The following is a 20,763-nucleotide window of genomic DNA, read 5'->3' as shown; positions in this document are numbered from 1 at the left end:
AGAAAGATGGGTCCCTTAGTGGGTCCCACAGAAAGATAAACCCACAGATGGGTCCAGTGCCTGTGCATGTCCTTCATATCTTGTGTGACACAAAAATTTATACTCTAAGCCAGGTGCAGTGGCACATGCCTCTAGTCCCAGCTACTCGAGAAGCTGAGGTAGGAGGATTGCTTGAGCCTAGGAGCTCAGGACCGTAGCGTGTGAGTGATAATCGTGCCTGTGAATGGCCAGTGCACTCTAGCCTGGGCAACATAGTGAGACCTTGCTTCTAAAAAACAAAACAAAACAGCAACAAAAATAAAAGGAAAATTTTCTTTTTTCTTTTTTTTTTTTTTGAGACAGAGTCTCGCTCTGTCACCCAGGCTGGAGTGCAGTGGCCGGATCTCAGCTCACTGCAAGCTCCGCCTCCCGGGTTCACGCCATTCTCCTGCCTCAGCCTCCTGAGTAGCTGGGACTACAGGCGCCCGCCAGCACGCCCGGCTAATTTTTTGCATTTTTAGTAGAGACGGGGTTTCACTGTATTAGCCAGGATGGTCTCGATCTCCTGACCTCGTGATCTACCCACCTCGGCCTCCCAAAGTGCTGGGATTACAGACGTGAGCCACTGTGCCCGACCAGGAAAATTTTCTTTAAAAAAGTATACTCCTAGTTTTTTTAAGCATTTTAACTTTCTGAGTATATCTGGAACAGTTTTGTTATTGAGAACTCATGGCTTTGACTGCAAGTCATATGCATGCATATTCAAGAGTAGTGAGTATCCAAGAACTGTTTTCTGAATGATGCATAAGTGAAGCATGACTTCATGGATTAACAATTGCCACAGGTCAATTATGCCTCTCTCTGTCACCCCCAACAAAAATAAATATCAAAACTACATGAAGCAGAAGTTGAAATAACAGTCCGTAACAAAGGTGCTGTGTTCCTTAACATCAGAAAAACGAGTCCTTATTTTACTGAAGAATAGCATCACTGAATTCACAAACCCAGTCAGTACTTTCAAATGCCTATGCACAGACTGGCACTGTGTCATATAACAGGATGTTTGATTACATGTGGGTCAGTGGAAACTACCCTTATCACACCCACATATTTGCATTTATAAATTTACTTGGATGTGCAGAAAAACCAGCTATATATGGCTTGTGCCAACTAATTTTACTAATTAATGGATGAATAAAAAGGTATTTAAATAAGGCTCAGATCAAACTCATGTGTGAGAATTTTAGCAACTGAATTGCCAGGGTAAAACAGGAAGAGGTCTTGCTCTCCAGTTGAATTGCAAGTAAATTCCACACACAGAGAGATGCCGGTGGTAGCCAAACCCACAGCTTGAAAATCTGTTTATTTGCCAAACCAAATGGCTTTGTACTGCTTTTCAATTCCCTACAATTTATTGTTTAAAAGCCTACATTGGAAACTAAACAAAAACTAGAAGCAGAATGGCAGATGCCTTTCAGGGGAGTACTGCTTGGGGGAGGGTCAACATCATTCTGCTTTTTGATCTTGGGGGTGGTTACACAAGACTCTGCATTTGGCTAGATTCTTCTGTTTTCTGCACTTTTCTACGTAAGTGTTATACTTAAATTTTAAACACACACACCCACACACACACATACACACACACTCCCGCATTGGGAAAACTTGTTGAAAAATTCCCTCGAATCCTGTTAGAAAGAACTCTGTCAGAAATATTCTTTCTTTGGCAAGGCACAATGGCTCATGCTTGTAATCCCAGGAATTTGGGATCCCGAGATGGGAGGAACATTTGAGCCCAGGAGTTCAAGGCTGCAATGAACTATGATGGTGTCACTGCACTCCATCTTGGGTGACAGAGCAAGACCCTGCTTCAAAAAAAAAAAAGATATTTTCTTATTATATAATTTAGAGTCAATGAGTGCATGGCTAGAAATATTAACATAACCGTATCATCAAATCAGAAAGCACCTTTTACAGCCATCTAATGCAACTTTCTTTCTTTCTTTTTTTTTTTTTTTTGGAGATGGAGTCTTGCTCTGTCGCCCAGGCAGGAGTCCCATGGTGTGGTCTCGGCTCAATGCAACCTCTGCCTCCTGGGTTCAAGTGATTCTCCTGCCTCAGCCTCCCAAGTAGCTGGGACTACAGGTGCGTGCCACAACACCTGGCTAATTTTTGTATTTTTAGAAGAGATGGGTTTCACTATGTTGACCAGGCTGGTATTGAACTCCTGGCCTCGTGATCCGCCCGCCTCAGCCTCCTAAAGTGCTGGGATTACAGATGTGAGCCACCATGCCCTGCCTTAATGCAACCTTTTCTAAAAGGTCTTGTAAGAATCTCTTAGCCTTTGCTGACAAACGTTTAATGATGGAGAAGGACCCTTCTCCAGGACCCATGCAGGCAGCTTTGATTGTTAGAAGTTTCTCCTTACTTTGTAATCCACGATCTCTGCCTTTGTAAATTTCTCCATTATCATTCCCTCTCCCACATCACAGCCATTTCAATATACTGTCAGCCAGCAATCCACGTGGCAATGTATTAAATGACAAAGAGTAAAGATCCTGTCCCCTCTCTGCCAAAAAAGTGAACACCCACCTGCTTGGTAGGTAAATACCCAGCCAGAAGAAGGGCAATTTATCAAACTTAATGAAATATCCCCAAGGACACCTCTGTCTATTTATACACATTTCTGTCATCAAGCAACTTTTTTTTCATTCTTTAAAGTTGTGGTAAAATAAACACAATATAAAATTTATATCATAACTATTTTAAGTGTATAACTCAGTGGCATTAAGTACATTCATATTCTTGTATAACTATCACACCATCCATCTCCAGAACTCTCTTCATCTTGTAAAACTGAAACTCTGTATCCATTAAGCAGTAACTTCCCATTCCTTCCCCCATCAAGTCCCTGGAAGACACCATTCTGTTTTCTGTCTCTATGAATTTGACTATTTGAGGAACTTCATATTAGTGGACTCATACAGTATTTGTCCTTTTGTGTCTGGCTTATTTCACTTAGCATGATGTCCTCAAGTTTTGTCCTTGTTGTACCATGTGTCAACATTTCCTTTTTTTTTTTTTTTTTTTTTTTGAGATGGAGTTTCACTCTTGTTGCCCTGGCTGGCTGGAGTGCAGTGGCAGGATCTCGGCTCACTGCAACCTCTGCCTCCCGGGTTCAGGTGATTCTTCTGCCTCAGCCTCCCGAGTAGCTGGGATTAAAGGCATGCGCCACCATGTTCGACTAATTTTGTATTTTTAGTAGAGATGGGGTTTCTCCATGTTGGTCAGGCTGGTGCCAAACTGCCGACCTCAGGTGATCTGCCCACCTCAGCCTCCCAAAGTGCTGGGATTACAGGCATGAGCCACCGCGCCCAGCCAGCATTTCTTTTTTTTAAAGGCTGAATAACATTCCATTGTATGGCTGGGCACGGTGGTTCATGCCTGCAATCCCAGCACTTTGGGAGGCCACAGCAGGTAGATTACTTGAGCCCAGGAGTTCAAGATTAGCCTGGACAACATGGCAAAACGTTATTTCTACAAAAAATACAAAAAATTAGCCAGGCATGGTGGCATGCACCTGTAGTCCCAGCTACTCAAGAGGCTGAGGTGGGAGGATCACCTGAGCCCAGGAAGTCAAGTCTGTAGTGAGCTGTAATGGCTCCACTGCATTCTAGCCTGGGTGACAGAGTAAAACCCTGTTTCAAAAAAAGAAAAAAAAATTCCAATGTACGTATAAACCACATTTTGTTTCATCCATTGATGAACATGAGTTACTTCTAATTCTTGGCTATTGTGAATAATGTTACTATGAACCCAAGTATACAAACATCTCTGAGACCCCACATTCAGTTCTTTGGGGTACATGCCCAGAAGTAGCATTGCTGCATCACATAGCAATTCTATGTTTAACTTTTTGAGGAACTACCATATGATTTTCCATCATAGCTGTAGCATTTTACACTCCCACCAACAATGCACAGGATTCCAGTTTCTCCACATCCTTGGCACCACTTGTTATTTTCTGATTTTTGTTTTTGTGTTCTTTTTCAACATGACATGATTTCATCATGATTTCTCATTTTTTATAGTAGCCATCCTAAGCAACTTTCTTATTATTGTTATTATTATTCTACAAACAGGCTGTTGCTCTGTCACCCAGGATGGAGTGTGGTGGCGTAACCATTGCTCACTGCAGCCTCAATCTCCTGGGCTCAAGCAATCCTCCTGCCTCAGTCTCCTGAGTAGTTGAGACTATAGGCTCACATCACGGCACTCTGAGTAATTTTTATTTGTTTTTATTTATTCTTATTTTTTTTTCCATAGAGACAGGTTCTCACTTTATTGCCCAGTCTGGCCTTGAACTCCTGGCTTTAAGCAATCCGCCCGTCTCAGGCTCCCAAAGTGCTGGGATTATAGGTATGAGCTGCACCCAGCTGCTTAGCTGTACCCAGCTAAGCAACTTCCTTTTGATAACAATACCACTGACTACCATTTACCTATGTGCTTCACTTGTGGCTAGTTTGGAATCCACTGTAACCTAGAACACTCACAACAAACTGCTGAGGTTTAAACGTGAGAACTCTGAGGCTAGCAAGGCCAGCACCTTGCCAGCAGCAGCCCACAGTTAGGAAGGGACAGACCTGGGATTTCAGCCCTCACATGCAATTAATTCGACACCCTGTGCTCTACCGCCCTACCCTGCCTTACTTTTGACCATTCAGAGTGATTTCTGGGCTCTCATTTGGGTGCCAGGGATCTCCTGAGCAAGTTGCCCACCCACAACCCCAGCAAAGTCATTGATCAGCATTCTGGTTTGTGAACAATCCAGAGAGAACAGAGCACAACAAATTCCTCTAGGATAGAAACCTCCCATTTACTTATGTTGGTATTTCCCCAAACCACCCACTATCATGACTAACATACACCACTCGATAAACATACATGGGCTGGCTGCGGTGGCTCACGCCTGTAATCCCAGCACTTTGGTAGGCTGAGGTGGGTGGATCCCTTGAGCTTAGGAGTTTGAGACCAGGCTGGCCAACATGGTCAAACCCCATCTCTATAAAAAATAAGCCAGGCATAGTGGCACACACCTGTAGTCCCAGCTACTTGGGAGGCTGAAGTGGGAAGATGGCTTTTGTCCAGGAGGTCAAGGGTGCAGTGAGCTACGACTGCACCACTGCACTCCAGCCTGGGATTGCAGCCTGGTCTCAAACTCCTGAGCTCAAGTTATCCTCCCGCCTTGGCCTCCCAAAAAAACACAAAAATTAGGCAGGCCTGGTGGCGGGGTCTGTAATCCTAGCTACCCAGGACTGAGGTGAGAGGATGGCTTGGGTCCAGGAGGCGGAGGATGCAGTGAGCTGAGATTGCACCACTGCACTTCAGCCTGGGCGACAGAGCAAGACCCCATCTCAAAACAAACACATAAACAAACAAATAAATAAATACACATGAGGGAAAAATTTTGTTATATACATTGGGCATCTATCAAATTTGAAACAATACAAAAAGCCAGTGTGGTTCTGAAAGACAAAAATCAACGGCTATGGTGCCGCATTTCATTATACTAACAACCATAAACTCCATATTAAAATTTTGCTTAAAACCAGGTATTTGGCTAGGTGTGGTGGCCAAATCCCTGGTGAGTGAAATCACGCCACTGCACTCCAGCCTGGGTGACAGAGTGAGACTCTGTCTTAAAAACAACAAAAAACCAGGGATTGTGCCCATTACTGTATCTGTCACTCTCCAGGTCACTTAGGGGAGGTATCAAGTACCTTCTTGTGGATAACGATTACAAGCTTAAGCCTATTGCTGTCACAGAAAACAGAAATAAATGTTACTTTCTAGCTTCAAATTAATCTCTAGAGAAGTAGCTTTGAGTCATTCAACTCTCCACCTACTCAAAGCATTAAGTCAGTGTTCAATGTGTCTTCACTCTTGGCTATGTCACAAATGCCATATTGTAAAAGAGTCTAGGCAAGAAGATGGCTGTGATGGACAAAAAACTTAGCTTCATACTAAAAGGCTCCAATGATTCTCCTTCATTGATGCCATGAAGTCCAACATTTAGTATTAGGGCCAAGCACCCTCCAAGCCTGCCGGTGGAGCCTCCCACTGCCTCTCTGGAACAAGCTCCAGTAATGCCCAGTTGGGCTGTCCTTTCTCAGGAAAGCCCCTTCTTCCAGGGTGTGTGGCTGACTCCCTTCAGGATTCCCACCAACACAGCAGGCTTGTACCCCAACTCCTAACACTGCGGGACTCCCAGTAGCTACCCAGGAAAAGTTTGCTAAACTGAATACTAAACATAGCAGTGGAAGGTTCTTTAAGAAAATAGTCTATTTACTACATTTACAGCACATCAGCTCTCCTGAGACAGAACTCTTACAATTATATCCATCAAGCATCCTTCAAGCCACTCTAGCTCCAAAGTTCCTGTCTGCTCCCACCTGCCCTCTGCAGTCCCACTGGCTTCATTCCATTGCTGCTTATATCCTGACATTTTAAAATCATATAAGGAGCTAGGCACAATGACTTATGCCTATAATCCCAGGATTTGGGGAGGCTGAGGCAGCCGGATAACTTGAGGCCAGAAGCTCGAGACCAACCTGGCCAACAGAGCAAAACCCCATCTGTACTAAAAATAAAAAAAGTAGCTGGACGTGGTGGTGTGTGCCTGTAATCCCAGCTACTCAGGAGGCTGAAGCACAGGAATCACTTGAACCCGGGAGGGGGAGGTTGCAGTGAGCCGAGATCACACCATCACACTCCAGCCTGGATGACGCAGCAAGACTCTGTCTCAGGAAAAAAAAAAAATATATATATATATATATATATATAAAAGAAAAAACAGCATTCAACTGTCAACCAGAAATAATCACTATTAAGACCGTAGTATAAAAATTGTTTGAAGGCCGGGCGCGGTGGCTCAAGCCTGTAATCCCAGCACTTTGGGAGGCCGAGACGGGCAGATCACGAGGTCAGGAGATCGAGACCATCCTGGCTAACACGGTGAAACCCCGTCTCTACTAAAAAAAAAATACAAAAAACTAGCCGGGCGAGGTGACGGGCGCCTGTAGTCCCAGCTAGTTGGGAGGCTGAGGCAGGAGAATGGCGTAAACTCGGGAGGCGGAGCTTGCAGTGAGCTGAGATCCGGCCACTGTACTCCAGCCCCGGCGACAGAGCAAGACTCCGTCTCAAAAAAAAAAAAAAAAAAAAAAATTGTTTTAAATGCAGAGCTTATAGATGATGTGTCCATATATGAATATTTTATTTCAGAAATGGTAACATGTCATCTACTAGTTTGTGTTCAGCTCTTTTGTTGTTGTTTGTTTGTTTGAGACAGGGTCTCACCGGGTTGCACAGGCTGATTTTGAACTCCTGAGCCCAAGCAATCCTCCTGCCTCACCCTCCCCAAGTGCTGGAATTACAGGCAAGAGCCACTGCTCCTGGCCCTGTTCGGCTTTTGAAAAAATGTTTTTCATATTAGTAACTGTAATTGAACGTTTTATCTTTTAAGATATTTACAAAGCATCCCATTATATGAATGTGACTTAATTTGTGTTTGTTTAATAAACCTCCCTGCTGGACTGCCCACCTCTGTGCATTGGAAGGGGGGGATGAAAAAATGTTGATTAATGGATACAAACATACTGTTTGATAGAAGAAGTAAGACCTAGCAGGGTGACTAGAGTTCACAATTAACTATCGTGCATTTCAAAACAGCTAGAAGAATTCAAAAGATTCTAGCATTTAAAAAGAAAACAAATATTTACGGTGATGGCTATCTCAAATACACTGATTTAATCTTTACAAATTACAAGAATGTATTAAATTATCACATGTGCCCTGAAACTATGTATATCTATTATGCATCAGAACAAACAAAGAACAAACTCTAATGGAGTTGGCCAAGCCTACCTCAGAAAAGCTGCTCCAGGCCACATTCCCTAGCAAGTTAAGGGGAGGGGCTCTTCCACCAGATTGTATTTTCCTTTTTCTATTTTGTTTTGTCTACAGATAGATGCTTATTGAGCACATGGTAAAATGTTTCTTGCTATGGGTTGTGGTCAAATAAGTTTAACAGGTGGGCACCGTGGCTCATGCCTGTAGTCCCAGCACTTTGGGAGGCCGAGATGGGCAGATCACCTGAGGTCAGGTGTTCGAGACCAGCCTGACCAACATGGTGAAACCCGTCTCTACTAAAAATACAAAAATTAGCCGGGCGTGGTGGCGCACGCCTGTAATCCCAGCTACTCGGGAGGCTGAGGCAGCAGAATCCCTTGAACCTGGGAGGTGGAGGTTGCAGTGAGTGGAGATCGCACCGCTGCACTACAGCCTGGGTGACAGCGAGACTCCATCTCAAAAAAAAAAAAAAAGAAAAAGAAGATGTTTGACAGCCACTGTTCTATCCCAAGAATTTAACAAGGAATTTAACAATTTTTTAAATAGTCCTGAATTATTATAGTTAGTATTTAAAAATTATTATGTAGCCTGAACATTTAAAGATTTCTAAACATCTACCCAAGAGTTTCATAATACTTTCCATGACGGGGAATTTCAAAATGTACATTTTTTCCATTGCTGAAAAAGTCAGGCATGGCCAGGGTGGGCTTTCAAAGCAGGCTCTGCACTATGACTCCAGACTCCTCCTCTCTCCCACCCCTACCCCACCCCTCACTTAAGGGCAAACTGAAAATTCAGAAGGCAGCAGAGGGTAGAAAGAACCCCGAGGAAAACGCAGCCTTGGGTGGTAAGGAAGGTGGGGCTGCAGGCAAATGACCCAGGCCGGCCTGGGGCCTGGGGAGGAGGAAGTATCACTTCCTTGCCTGCCTCCTCTGGGGCCTTCTCCGTCCAGCATCGGGCTACAGTTCTGCTCTCCGTGACACAGCTTCCCCCTGGAAAGCAGAAGTGGTCCTCCCTCTCCAGAGAGCCTCTCTGAGACAAGCTTCTCCATTCCCCTCACCTCTGTGGGGGTTAACATTTACAGGAAGAGTGGGGGCACCCAGACGCACAAACACCAACATGACATCATTGCTTCAGTGGGAGGTAGAATGAACACACACCCATCTCCCCAGTCTCACTGTACCAGCGCCCAAGGGTAGGCCCAAAGACCGACCGAAGACCTCTCCACCAGGTGTTTTACCAACGGAGACAGGAAGGCGGGGACTAGAAAGAAGCTTCCAACCAGTATGGTCTGGTGTCAATAAAGAGGAGTGAGTGAGATTTCAGATGCTCACAGAAAGGTGTGGGCAGGCAAGCAATACGTAAGTTTGTCTGAAGCATGGACTGTAGAAAGGAAATGAGACCAACTAAAAAATTCTCTGAGTTATGAAGACTTCTTCCCAGTGTTCTACAACCCAAAAGCAGAGCCTCAACTATCAAGAAACAGCCACTGAAATGGTTCTTTAAATGTATCCCAATTCATGCAGTTCTATAGGATGTCATTTAAGTAGCAGCATTCTGAACACTGAGCATTCACAATAATGAGATTAACTGACAATCTCTTCCCCTACACGGTCAGCTCATGCCAATTCCTGGTTGCAGAAGGCTTTGTAAGATGATAGGGAAAGAACTGGGGAGAGCAGAAGAAGGGATACTGGAAGCCTGAGGGTTAATAAAGCCCAGTGAAAAAGCAATGCCATGGAAGAGTTCTATACCAAGGAAAACTATACCCTGAGTGTAAATACAGCTTTCAAGAAATAGCTCTGTGGCAAATAAGGAATGCTGCCAGCTAATTCAGTAATGAGAGAAAATGAAGTACAGAACAGGATGAAGAAGATAAACAACAAAGGCTACTACAGGGCCCTGCTCTTGTCACCATGGATGAGGCTTTTTAATACATCATCCCAAATAATTATTTAAACTTGCTCTTCTAAATTACAAGAGAGGGCCAGGCACGGTGGTTCACACCTGTAATTCCAGCAGTTTGGGAGGCCGAGGCAGGCAGATCACCTAAGGTCAGGAGTTCGAGATCAGCCTGGCCAACATGGTGAAACCCCATCTCTATTAAAAATACGAAAATTAGCCAGGCGTGGTGGTGGGCACCTGTAATCACAGTTACTAGGGAGGCTGAGGCAGGAGAATCACTTGAATCCGGGAGATGGAGGTGCAGTGAACTGAGATCGCACCAAAGCACTCCAGCCTGGGTGACAGGAGCAAAAACTCTGTCTCTTCAGTGGGAGGCATAATAAAAAATAAAGAGAGCCCTTCCAATTAACTTAAGCCAAAGATACCCCAGAGAGGCCAGGCGCAGTAGCTCACACCTGTAATCCCAGCACTTTGTGAGGCCGAGGTGGGAGGATCACTTGGGGTCAGGAGTTCAAGACCAGCCTGGCCAACATGGTGAAACCCCATTTCTACAGAAAATACAAAAATTAGCTGGGTGTGGTGGCATATGCTTGTAAGTAATCCCAACTACTTGGGAGGCAAAGGCAGGGAGGATTGCTTGAACCCAGGAGGTGGAGATTGCAGTGAGCTGAGATTGCACCATTGCACTCCAGGCTGGGCGACAGAGTGAGTCTCCATCTCAAAAAAGAAGAAACAAACAAAACAACAACAACAAAAACCTCATAAGCTTCAAGTCTTTAAACTAACTGTTACAAAATTTCTAATCCCTCCATTGGCAGATTTCCATACCATTTTCTACACGTGGGTGTTTCCCCCGAAAGGGAACTTATTCAAAATAAATTTTAGAAATGATAATGGAGTGAACTCAAAGTTTCACAATTTAAGTATCAGGAAACCAGGCAGCTGTAAGAAATCTTTCAGTATTTCTGACTGGAAAAAAACCCCAACTTCCTCTTCCATGTTCTTCTCTGCATTATCAGCCTTAAAAGATGGGAGGCAATGTATATCTATATTGTTGGCCTAGAACAGTGCCTTGCACATAGCAGGTACTCAAAATGATCAGGTGTTTTCATGTGCGTCCTATGAGCCCTGTCTCCTTAATTTATATTTTCACTTGAATGATGCTCTCACTGATAAAACAACCATACAGGAGGCTGGTAAAGTTTACAGGGAGACACTTCCAGCAGAGGTAGGGGAAAGTCCTTTGCAAAGTATTACTCAGGTAATTAACCAATAAGCAACTGATTGCCCCCAAGACAGTCACTAGAGCTGCTCGGATAGCAGCCAGTATAGGTGTCATCTTAGCAGTTACTGGAGACCACTCTTTCCCACCCCCAAGCAAGAAACAGTGCTAAAAAGCACAGAAATTCATTTCTAGAAGATAGCTTTAAGTGCTCAGCTTGATGGTGCATCTGCTGTGTCCTGAGCAGTTAGCCACTTAGTTCAGAAAATTACCAAGTGATAAAAGAAAATTAACTCGTGATTTCATTTTTAAAATGCTTGTTAAATGAACTATTTATTTGCTTTTAAGCACAGATGGTCCGCAACTTAACGATTTTTCAACTTTACAATGGTGCAAAAGCATTAGGCATTCAGTAAAAAGTGTACTTCAAGTACCCATACAACAATTTCATTTTTCACTTTTAATACAGTATTCAATAAATTACATGAGCTATTCAACACTTTATTATAAAATAGGCTTTGTGTCAGATGATTTTGCCCAACGGTAGCCTAATGTGAGTGTTTCGACCATGTTTAAGGTAGGTTAGACTAATCTATGATGTTTAGTAGGTTAAGTGTATTAAATGCATCTTCTACTTTCAGTATTTTCAACTTACGATTGGGTTTATTGAGACACAGCATCATCGTAAGTTGAGAGGCATTTGTAATTGAGCACCCACTACAAGTCCAAAGGTGGACAAGTAGAAAGAGTCAAAAAACATACCTACTACGCCTAATGGTACCACTTAACCAAGCCCGTGACCTTAGACAACCCCCTGAATCTTTTTCTTTATCTGTCCTTCTCCATCCTATAGGAGCCACAAGAGGTTCAAATGAAATTCGAGTTCAGGAAGACTTCAGAGCCCTGAACTAATGAAAGGTGCTAACACTTTCACCATCATCGCTAGGAAGAGCCAGAAAAGGTCTGAGGTTATCTCTGCTGTCAATATGACATTGATCATTGCTGACTAATGATTGTGGTGGCCTTTCAATGTTAACACTCATCCATGCATCACTGAGATCATCAGTAGGAGTGAGCTTATAACAACGTTCCCTGCTGTGGGCATGGATACATTGTAGCCTTATTTATAAAGTTAGTATGGGTTTGTACATTAATAATATGATTTAATTTTGTTAAGTTACAACACATAGTCATGTGAACCAACTGGAATCTCAGATGTTTTTGGTGATTTATTTCTAAAAACAAATACTACAGATAGAAGTAAAAGGCTTTCAAAGTCATTGAACAGTGCTGGACCACTTTTCTGCTAAAAGAAAGCTATTGGAGGGGTGGGGCTGGGGCGGGATTACAAAGTTTCCACCTACCTTGGTAACACCAATGACTCTAAAATAATGTGGGTCTTCTGGATTGGGCCAACTACCTTTGCAGGAAACATCTTAACCACCCCACATCAGGACTTCTCTTCCAGTGATAAGTAGAGAAGAGCGGTGCTGAGTGGAGACTCTTCATTTAGAACACTAAATGTGGGTAACTCAGTGCTGGGTAACTTTACAATCAACAAAGCCTCTCAAATCCCCGTTTTAGAAACCACAACAGAAAGGGCCAGTAGGCTTCAAACACTTTAGGGACCAGCTCTATTTCTTCATCTCCCTATGTCCTCAGTTTTGCATAGGGCAAGCTCACAGGAGGCCTTCATTCCTTCTTCCAAGTAATCTCAAACTGAGCACCTACTATGTGCCAGGCACTGGGGCTATCATTTTGGACAAGACAGATGAAGCGGTTTTCATGGAGCTTCCACTGTAATGGTGAATACAGACTATCAACCTACAGACAAATCAATATAACTCTGACTGCTGCTATAAAGGAAATGTTGGCTAAATAAATGACCCAAGTGGTTTATCCCAAATCACAGTATATTAAATGATGGAAGAGGCCAAAACCCAAGTTTCCTGGCTCCAATTTTCTCTCCCCTTACATCTGCTGCCCTCTATCCTTCACTCAGCAAAAGGGCCACACATTCACATCCAAAGAGACCCAGTCACCAAAGACTCTATGATCTAATGAAATTTCTTCAGGTCTCAAAGCACTTACCTGCTTACCTCCAAATGAGAATGGAGGGACTAACTGGATCCCACCCTTTCCCAACAAAGCTTACTCTTACAGAGAAGGGCTTAGTAAGACCTAGGCTCTTGCAGTGCCTATTCCCCAGGGCATGGCTTTAGCTGTTGGCTGTAGAGAGAAAACATCCCTGTAGCCCACCAGTTTATTGGCTAGTTCTTTAGGGCAAGTCAGACTACTGGGCCCTGCTTTGGGACAGCAAATCCCTCATGTATTTATTAAGCAGATTTACTAATAAGGTCAGATGGCTAAATCAGACATGGTAGTCTTAGGTTCAATATCACCAGGCTGCAAAGAACCAAGAAGCCTCGTTTATATGAATAGAAGTCACTGCAATAAATAACAGTAACATCGTTTATGAAATGTTTGGTATGTACTAGGGTCTCTGTGTGTACTAAACAGTCCCTGAGGTATATATGCTCTCTCAAAGATGAAGAAACCCAAACAGGGAATTTCAATAATCGGTCCCCTAAATATACAGCCAGAAAAGTGCAAGGCCTGGATTCTGAGCCGGCGAAGAAGGGCGAATTTGGGATAATTAACACACACGGATATACAAAGAAGTGAAGATACAACCACTAGTTCACACGACAGGCAGGCTGTTGGAAAGTTACGAATGCACCGCAAGCAAAAGATGCCACCATGGGCCCAGAGAATGCAGGAAAGTGGGAACTGACTCTTAGGCCCTTCCCCCAAGGCGAAGGAAAGGCAACCCCTGAATTCTTAAAATAACTCTCGCTTCCTCTCAGCCGGCAAAAGCACCGGACTGCTCCTCCGCAGGCCGAGAGGCGCCGCAGCGGGAGGGTGAGCTCCAGCCTCCGCCGCAGACCCTCGACGTCACGCTCCTGCCCCGGGCCACCAGGGAGGGCAGCTGTAAGCGGGCCTCGAGAGGGTGCCGGCCGAGCCCCATCTCCCACTTCCAGGGGACCCAGGGTCCAGAGGGGAGACCAGATTGCACAATCCGAGGAGTTGTCTCCAGTATCCCTGCCGCGCGCCCGCTCCGCAAGGGCACGGGCTTCGCCGCCGTGCGCGCGGAGCGGCCGGAGCGGGGACAGCAGCCGGCCCTCGGGCCCTCGCCGGGAAGGACCCGCGGTGAGCCCGCCCCCGCGCCCGCACCTCCCAGCACTCCCCTGCGCGGCTCAGCCGCTGACACCTGCGGAGCCTCGGTCCCCGCACCCTGGCTCCCCCGGGCCCGGTCACCCGCCGGCTGAAGACATCTGAGAGCCTTCGCCGCCGAGGCCCGGAGGCTGTGCGGCCAGGAAGCCGCCGCGGGCCGCGCCGATGCCCCCGGCCCCGAGTCGACCCTGCGCCCGGACTCTGGCTAGTGGCACAGCCGCGGCCCCTGCACCCACGGCCCGCGTGCCCGCGCCCACACTTGGGTTCGCGCAGAGGACTCACCCGCTCGCGGTGAAAGTTTCGGGGTGGCGGAGCTCCACGGTGACTTGAGTTCAGAGCAGGGGGCGCGACGGGGCGGCCCAGCAGGACCTGCGTAGCGGGAGGCTGCTGGCCGGGAACGCGGGACGCGCGGCGAGGGGCTGCTGGCGCGGGGCCGGGGTTGGCGCGGCCGCCCCGCTTGCCGCGGGATGGAGGCTGCAGCGCGTCGGGCCCGGAGGCGCCACGGCCGGGGAGCGAGCGGCAGCGCGGCCCGGCGCGGCGGGAGAGGAACTGGCTGTCTCTGGGCTCGGTCGAGAGGTCCCAGCTACTTCCTGGTGCTCGGATTTGCATATCGAGCCCGGAGGGCGGGGAAGTGACCGTTTGGTCCCTGCCCAAGGTTTGGGTGTTTGGTGTGGCCGTCGCGCAGGGCTTTGAAGGCACAGAAACCTGGCGACTCAGTCTGCAGCTCCGGGGAGTGGAACAGCCTGGGCCAGCCTTCTACTGTAGGGACGGACGGAAGGATCTCCGGAGGAGCCTGGGCTTCGCAGGCACATCGACGATACCTCTCGCGTCTCCTTTCCTTTCCTTCCGACCCATCCCCAAGGTGTTAGGAAGGGGGTGCTCCCGGGAGCGGAGGAGGTGCGCTCTGATGCCTTCCAACATTTGGGGTTCTCTAGAGAAAGGACGCGCGCGATATGCCGAGGTGATGCTCGGGGTCTCGTTGAGTTCTTAATAATCATACGGGTAAGTTCCTTAAGGGTGTACAGGAGGCTGTTCAGGGCATTGATGTGGAAGGGGATGACATGGAGTCAAAGGTCCCGGCAGGTTCTCCGTTTCTCAAAGCCTCAGTTTCCTCCCAGGACAATGGATGTAAGGATGCCTATCTCGTGTACCTTTCTGTACAGGGCACGCACTGGCCGCATGCAGGAATGCTGCCGTTATTTCATTCCTACTACAGCTGCATCCCAGCATGCAGGGCAGTGCTTGCAGGTAGCAGGTGCCTGACCAGTGTTTGCTGAAAGAATGTGTGACCGCGTCCTTAAGCTCATGTTCAACTCAACAAATGCCACTTACAAATCCAAGATGTAAGATTAGGCTCGGTCAGTGGATACCCACTTCTTCTACGCCAGATTCTGTTCACTGGGATCCCAGCATTGCAGTACCTTGAAAAATTTACAAGGAAACAAATTGGACACTGTGGGAGACTTGGTCTTTGCATTAATAGCAAACATTTACAGAGGGCCTGATGGGCCAGACACTGCCCAAAGCACTTCCTTTCTCTCATTAACAATGTTCTGAAGAGGCTGGCCCCAGCTACAGAGCAATAAGTCAAAGCAGCTGCCTTGTGACACAATGTGATACAGCAGTCATTTGTTACTAGGAAAGGAGTACTAAAGTTTGCATACTAATTCCTTCAAAGAAAAAAAGAAAGGTGGTTTATACCTGTGATGTTCACTGGTAGGTAGTCGTTAGTTTACTGCTGAAGAGAAGGGGTGGGTTACCCATGGGAAGGTGTGTAATTGAAACCTGTCAAGAATCCTATGGAGAAAAATGGAAAAATGAAAAAAAAAAAAAAAAAAAAAAAAAAAAAAAAAAAAAATCCTATGGAATAATTCACTACCTGAGGGCCTCTTGCCTGGACTTTTCTTAAGAATGACCTCTCAAATATATTCACCCTACATTAAAGTATCTGCTGCTGCTGAGGAATCCTTCAGATCCTGGCTAAATGTGTGTGGCTAATAAGAATAGGATTCAAAACGTTTGGTATTGGTTAATCTATCAGGAATATCTGTCAGTGTTTTTGGTAAGACATCTCTCAGGGTAAGGAACAAAGCATCATCAGGCAGACCTGAGCTTGCACCAGCTCCCCAACTCCCTAACTCCTCACGAAAGTGTCCTCACTAAGTTCATCTCTTCATTCTTATTTGGAAAAAAAAAATACGATGCTAATTTCCACTTCTTAGGCTGCATTTATACTTGCTGAATACTTCATTCAATCATTCTCCGTATCTGTCTTTCCTTCTTAACATCCCATAAAAGTTCTATTTCTCAGGAAAGTTTTATTTAAAGCTCCTATTGATAGGCAACTTTTTAAAGCATCTGTAGCATTTATGGTGTGCAACATTCTTTTAAGCTAGACCTAGGTAATTTTAAGCATTGTTTGCCCATGTTAGCCTTTTCTCCTCAACTACTGGTAAACTCCTTTTGGGAAGGCACTGCTTTTTATATTTATCTATTCCAGAAACTATGCTTCGCAACAAATTATGCTAAGCACCTCCCAGAAATTATGTTGGGTTATTTAAAATACTTCATTAGTATTGATTGATTGGTTAATTGATTGATTGACTGATTTATCTCACCTGTTTTCTCTCAATTGAGTACAGAAGGCAGTGATCAGAGGCAGGGTGCAAATCAACTAAGGCTCCTTGACAGAGTAGGTGGGTCTTTGAAGAAAGGAAGGAATACCATGGTCGGGACAAGAGAAGGAAGTATTGGAAATATGTTACGTACAGTGTATCCTCATTTTTGCAGATACCATGTTTGTGAATTTATCCACTTGCTAAAATTTATTTGTAACCCCAAAATCAATGCTCGAGGTGTTTTCCTAGTCACTCATAGCCACGCACATCCCAGAGCAGTAAAAATCTTGATTTGCCCCCCACACACCCTCCCGGCTATAGTGGGACAAGGCGATTCTCTGCCTTCTTGTATCCTTTTTGCTGTCCATTTAGTTTATGCTTTCCACACTTCTGTGCTTTTCATTGGTGATTTTGCTGTTTAAAATGGCCCCCAAGTGACCGGGCGCAGTGGCTCATGCCTATAATACCAGCACTTTGGGAGGCCGAGGTGGGAGGATTGCTTGAGCTCAGGAGTTCAAGACCAGCCTGGGCAATATCGTGAGATCCCCCTCCCCATAAAAAAAAAAATAAAAATAAAAAATAAATGGTCCCAAGCGTAGAGCTTACTAAAGTGCTATCTGTTGTTGCTAAGCACCAGAGGCTGTGGTGTGCCCGCTGGAGAACCGTCCTGCAGGTAGGAGCTACTATGCTATTGGCTGTGAACTCAATGTAATGAATCAGCCATATATTAAATAAGGTGTCCATTAAACAGAAACACACACCATGTATGGTTATGTATTAATCATAATGTAATGAAAATGTTATGTCCAGAGACTCACAGGAACCTAAGAAGCGGTGACTCGGTATTCGCTAATGCAGTGTTCACAGTGACTATAGAACGTAACTACCGCAAATAATGGGACACGACAGCATACAAGAGCATCCCATCATCCATTGTGGGAAAATGAAATATCTGACCCCTAGAAACTTCTTCATTAGCACCGCCATCATCATCTCAGGCGTGGTCATGGCGCTTAAGGCCACGAGTGGTCATGCTGCTCACCTGTTCATGCGGTCCACCAAATCATCTGTGCTGCAACCCATCCCACTGCCACTGTGTGGGTTGCCTCTGCTGCCTCTTCTACTCTTCTTACATCCAACTCTTGCAAACTTAGCCACAGACCTAACTACCAAGTAGCAAATAATACAGAGTAATGGTGCTCAACCCTGGTGGCACATTAGAATCACCTGAGCTGCTAAAATATCTCCGTGCCCAGGCTCTACCTAGACCAGTTAAATCAGTCTTTGGAGGATGGGGATGGTGAGGGGAACCCCAATTATCAGAGACTGAAAACCTTGCCAGGTGGTTCCAATGAGCAGCCACGTTTGGGAACCACTGGTGGAGTGTGCTCTGCCCTCCCCTAGCCTGGAGCTCACCTCTCTGAACAATGTCCACCTTCCTCAAGCCCTCACGCCCCCAGCTCCTCTGTCTTTAAGAGAGTAGCATGTGGCTGGGTGCAGTGGCTCACACCTGTAATCCCAGCACTTTGGGAGCCTGACGCGGGTGGATCACCTGAGGTCAGGAGTTTGAGACCAACCTGGCCAACATGGTGAACTGTGTCTCTACTAAAAATACAAAAATTAGCTGGGCGTGTTGGTTCACACCTGTAGTCCCAGTTACTTGGGAGGCTGAGGCAAGAGAATTGCTTGAACCCAGGAGTCGGAGGTTGCAGTGAGCTGAGATCACGCCACTGCACTCCAGCATGGACAACAGAGTGAGACTCGGTTTCCAAAAAAAAAAAAAAAAGTAGCCAGGATATGTGCCTATGTGTGAGGGTAAAGTGGTAAGGATTGAGAATATTAAACCTGTATTACTGGGGAAAATGGGTGACTTTAGCACAAGTGATTATAGATACAAGGAAATTAATAAAGAAAAACAGAAAAATTGCTAAGAATTATTTTAGGCTACGAAAAAATTTTAACAACTGTATAAAATATTATTATACATAAATTGCCACAGGCAGATTTTTAAAAAATGCTTATCCATTATTAACAGGTATTACATGGAGAAAGTATGTATGGTCAAGTAGGTTTGGCAACTTTTTGAGCTGAACCCAGTCTCACAAAGCTCCTTGTAGCACAGTGATGTCAAGATCAATCTCCATGAAGGGGCTAAGCATGTTTTTGTCCCAACTCATATACCCAGGTGATGGATTTGCTGAAAGCTGCACCTGGGACCAGCTGTCAAAGAGAAAACACAGCTATTAATGTGAATAGAGACCTCTCAGAGCCACCAAGCTGGCCGTTGTTTCATCATCACCCTAAACTTAATTCAGAAATGCTGAATGTTCATACACCGCAAGACAGCTGAGAATGGGCAGGAATGTCATGCATCACTGCCACCTGGCACTAGCAGAGCTCCTGGAACTGTGCTCGCTGATGTGCTGCTGCCTTGGCCACTGGCATAGGCATCACAGAAAAATAGTGGAGTTTTTTTGGTTTTGTTTTGTGTGTGTGTGCGCACATGTGCTTTATTTATTTATTTATTTATTTATTTATTTATTTATTTTAGACAGAGTCTCACTCTGTCACCCAGACTGGAGTGCAATGGCACGAGCTCAGCTCACCACAACCTCCGCCTCTCGGGTTCAAGCAATTCTCCTGCCTCAGCCTCCCAAGTAGCTGGGATTACAGGTGTGTACCACCACGCCCAGGCTAATTTTTTTGTATTTTCAGTAGAGACAGGGTTTCACCATGTTAGCCAGGATGTTCTCTAACTCCAGACCTTGTGACCCACCTGCCTTGGCTTCCCAAAGTGCTGGGATTACAATTATTATTTTTTGAGATGGAGTTTCACTCTTTTTGCCCAGGCTGGAGTGCAATGGCACGATCTCAGCTCACTGCAACTTCTGCCTCTCAGGTTCAAGCAATTCTCCTGCCTCAGCCTCCCAAGTAGCTGGGATTACAGGTGTGCCCCACTATTCCTGGCTAATTTTTTATCTTTAGTGAGACAGGGTTTCACCATGTTGGTCAGGCTGGTCTCAAACTCCTAACCTCAGGTGATCTGCCCGCCTTGGCCTCCCAAAGTGCTAGGATTACAAGTGTGAGCCACTGCACCTGGCTGACAGCAAAATAGTTTAAATCGTGAGCATGGAAGTGACACATGTAGGTGCCTACACTCCTTTCCCAGTATGAGGGCAAACCCAGCCTCCTTCATTGAGCTTTACATCACTCTATGGGGATGGAGCTTGTCCAAAGTAACCTTTCATGATGAACTATCAGGGACCCTTCAGGGTCCAGTCAGGACCATTGCCTCTCATTTATTCCTTGACCATGTGAGCCAGACTATGTTTCCATTCACTCATCACCTCCTATGTGCCAGGAACAAGATGGGGTCCCATATTCAATTATACAAAAGCAGTTTGGTAGCAGCCATCAGATGATGATGGAGCCAAATGAGGATGTTTGTGTAATACTGATAATGATTTTATGTTCTGGTAACATCGTCTGCCTTGTTTGATGTTGTATTGTTTTCATGTATGTATGCATCTGGTTTGGTAGCCATCTTGGATGTTCAGTTTCTGTCTATGGGTTTTTTTTGTTTTTTTCTGTTTTTTTTGAGACGGAGTCTCGCTCTGTCGCCCAGGCTGGAGTGCAGTGGCCGGATCTCACCTCACTGCAAGCTCCGCCTCCCGGGTTTAAGCCATTCTCCTGCCTCAGCTTCCCGAGTAGCTGGGACTACAGGCGCCCACCACCTCGCCTGGCTAGTTTTTTGTATTTTTAGTAGAGACGAGGTTTCACCGTGTTAGCCAGGATGGTCTCGATCTCCTGACCTCGTGATCCACTCGTCTCGGCCTCCCAAAGTGCTGGCATTACAGGCTTGAGCCACCGTGCCTGGCCTATGGGGTTTTGTGTGTGTGT

The 20,763-nt window shown here is 45.7% G+C and overlaps 1 protein-coding gene across 2 annotated transcripts in view; it reads right to left on the bottom strand.

Moving 5' to 3' along the window:
* Positions 1-14,812, bottom strand: part of LYN (LYN proto-oncogene, Src family tyrosine kinase) — a 137,614-nt gene extending 122,802 nt beyond the window's left edge. Inside the window, exon 1 of one of the 2 annotated variants that reach the window (XM_025394508.1) lies at positions 14,528-14,812. The gene's annotated coding sequence lies outside the window, so the exon portion shown is untranslated. The remainder of the gene's footprint in view (positions 1-14,527) is intronic. The other variant, XM_025394509.1, reaches the window with a different exon arrangement.
* Positions 14,813-20,763: the final 5,951 nt, after the last annotated feature.

Source organism: Theropithecus gelada, chromosome 8, assembly GCF_003255815.1.
Source record: "Theropithecus gelada isolate Dixy chromosome 8, Tgel_1.0, whole genome shotgun sequence".
Taxonomy (NCBI): Eukaryota; Metazoa; Chordata; class Mammalia; order Primates; family Cercopithecidae; genus Theropithecus; species Theropithecus gelada.
Note: the sequence above shows the minus strand (reverse complement) of the source record. Positions and strands in the feature narration are given on the sequence as shown.